The sequence below is a fragment of the Ornithodoros turicata genome, unplaced genomic scaffold (assembly GCF_037126465.1).
Source record: "Ornithodoros turicata isolate Travis unplaced genomic scaffold, ASM3712646v1 ctg00001136.1, whole genome shotgun sequence".
Lineage (NCBI taxonomy): Eukaryota > Metazoa > Arthropoda > Arachnida > Ixodida > Argasidae > Ornithodoros > Ornithodoros turicata.
In genome coordinates, this window is record NW_026999473.1 from 150,635 (window position 1) to 153,807 (window position 3,173).

Here is a 3,173-nt window from a genome sequence, read left to right on the forward strand (position 1 = left end):
GGCTATCGGGCGGAAGGAGTCGAGGTGATGGGGCGACTGGCCGGGTTTGAGCAAGGGGACAACCATCGCCAATTTCCATTCCTCGGGTATTCGCCCCTGCTGCCAACTGTCATTGAAGAATCGTAAGAGGTGCTGCTTCCCCATATGCGGAAGGTGCTGGAGCGCCTTGTATGAGATCTGGTCTGCACCTGGGGAGGTATGTTGGGGCGAGGCACATAGGGCAGAGTCTAACTCCTCTAGTGTAAAAGGTAAGTCCAGGACTGTGTTGCTGGTAGATGGCATCGGAGTAGTAGCAGTTTGAGTTGAAGCAGGCAGGGCGGTGAGGCGGGCACAAAAGTCCTCTGCAACGTCAATTTCGGTGCGTGATGTGGCCAGAGACAAGGAGCGGAACGGGTGGCGTTGCGCTACAGGTGTCGAAAGGCCTTTAAGCACACCCCAAATACGAGACAGAGGTGTGCGGGGCGATAGGGACGATGCAAAGTTACGCCAACGGTCCCGTGTGAGTTTCTGGAGGCGTCGCTGAACAGCCTTCTGAATCCGTCTCGCAGCCTGCCGGTCATGGAGTAGGAGGGTGCGCCGTGCTCGCCGTTCTGCGCGTCGCCGGAGTGCACGGAGCCGCTCGTATTCCGCGTCTGTAGCGGAAAACTGAAGCGGGACGCGGTGCACTGTGGTTGCTTCCTGGGTTGCGGTGGACACAGCGCGACAGAAGTCTTGCGCATTGCTTAGCCCGTCATATGCAAGGGAAGATTCGAGCACTCGCGCAAATCGTGGCCAGTCGGTCCGCTTGACGGAGTGCGAGCTGGAAGATCGGCGGCCATGCGGGATGCCGACCAGGACAGGTAGGTGGTCGCTGCCAAGGGTGTCCGCATCAACACTCCAGAGGAGCCGATGAGCGATGGACGCTGACGCGACGGTGAGGTCAAGACGCCAATGGGCCAATGGGCTTGCAACATGGTGTATGGGCGCAGTGGTACATACTCTACAGCCGCGTCCGCGGGTACCTGAGGAGGACTGGCGTCACGCCAGGCTTCCATAGCTCCCCGCATTTGCGGCAGTAGAAAATAAAATCACGTCATAGTCACGTGGTATTACATCGTCAGGCATCATGACGGATGCCCATTGGCCGAAGGAGGTTGCGCGCTCCGGGATTGGTTGACAAAGTTTCGAAATATCTGACAGCTCACTTTTCGCGGGCAGTCTGGGCAGTCGGCCGGGCGGGCTGCTCCAAGCAAGGTCGCTGCGTCTCCGCGGCTCGCCGATGTCGGTTGACCACAACGACCAAAGAGGAAGTGTATTCGCGGGTTTGTTTGTGAGTTATAGTGACTCTGGCCATGTACTGATCTCCGATAAAGTATCAACCTACGGACATTCTAGCCGGGTCGGAACTGGAATGCTTGGTGAGCTGACGCGTGAGGAACACTTTCGAGCGAAGTCGCAATTTCAAATACAGTGACTTAGAAGAGAGGGTTCGTAACGACACAAGTATTTCCCGTGACTGTGTGACCTTCGGTGCATCGCCAGTATGAGAAGATGCTTATCTGTGAAACGCACCCACTCGTGGACTTCGCTCGCCTCCAGAAGTAGACTGTGGGTGTGCTTTATTGCAAGTTCGAACTTGGTTTGGTTGCAGTCTATTCAACGAACGAAACGTCCTGTACGCACGGTGAATATATGAGTCAAACATTTGAGTCCATATGTTGCATCAATAAATATGTATTTAGCAAATCAAAGATGTCTTAGTTATTTTGGAATAACGGGCGCCAGGTATGAAAACCAGTAGAAGTCAATGGTAGCCAGGGCCGGCCGAAAGGCGAGCCAAACGGAGAGTTTGCTGATTGGCTGGCTGCTAGGCATCACGACGCATTTTCATTGGTCGTATGTCCAGTGTTGCCTGAATTATCTCAAACTATGGGCTGTATGGGGAGCTGTGGGCGCCTGATGGCGTCGGGGGCGCCACTGTCACGATGCTCTTCGTGCTATATCAAGAGAACGGAAAGCGGCGCGAGCACGACAGCAATGCTATCGGAAAGAGGACGTTTTCCCCGTCGAAACGAGACCTGATTCACCTTTCTACGCCAAGAAACACCCGATATCGAAAAAAATGCCCCGCGCCCCATGTATAAGTAAGCCGCCGCTGCCACGGGATCGTAACTCGAGAACGGAGAGGGATAGAAAGGTGTCGCAAGTTCCTACGCCTTGCCCGCTTTGAGTGCGTGTGCCCATCAGAGGGAGGTTTGGATCTGCCGTGGGGTTCGAACCCAAACACTGCGACAAATGTCGCGGAATGGGGGTCGGCGTCAGGAATTTTCGGAATGACGCCCTAACAGCTGGAAATTGACGGGTGGCAGAATAGGAAAGTTGTAGTGGAGGGTACGGAGCATGCACACACAAAATTTTGGATTGATCGGGCGTTAGGTAAGCAAGTTACAACACTGAAGAGCGGGAAGCGTTTCCGGTGGTCGTTACCGAGACAGGCCGGCATCGAAAAACTGCAAAGCCAATATCTTATCCTGAAGAACGAAACTTTGCGGGCCTACAGGACATACTGGATTGAAAAGAGCGCGTCCAGACCTTCAAAACTATGTTTCACACGACTATGTAGCTGCAACTGGGGCGGTTTTAAGAAAATGCGGCCGCCCATCCCTTGTATTGTGAGGAGTGCAAACACGGAAACCGATAACTGGAGAACCGCTAAAGTTACAGAGCTGCGGTCAATTTTTTTTACGTTTGGTATGTCATGTAGAGTAGGTTCCCAAAAAATGAACATCGTTGGACGCGAGCTTCCTTCCGAAAAATGACCCCAAAGTTTGCAAAAACAGCGTCGCGAACGCATCTTCACCCGCAATTTCCGAACCGCTAAAGACCGGACCGCGGTGTGATTTGGCTGTTCATAGAACTATTCGAGACCTATTTGGACGCAAATTTTGGCGTGAATCCGACAAACGCTGCGGGAGTGACGGCGCTCCGAACGTGTCGTATATGTGCTGATGGAAGCCAAAAATTTCCGCATTTGTCGGCTACCGTTAGGATTTCTCACAAACTTCGGGCGTGCTCGTGAAGGGGGAGGAATCCGTCACAACAAATAGCGTCACGATAGGACCATTTTAGGCCTCTATATTAGACGCACAACCCCATCAAGCGACACCACCATCAGTCGAAAGAGACTCACTACT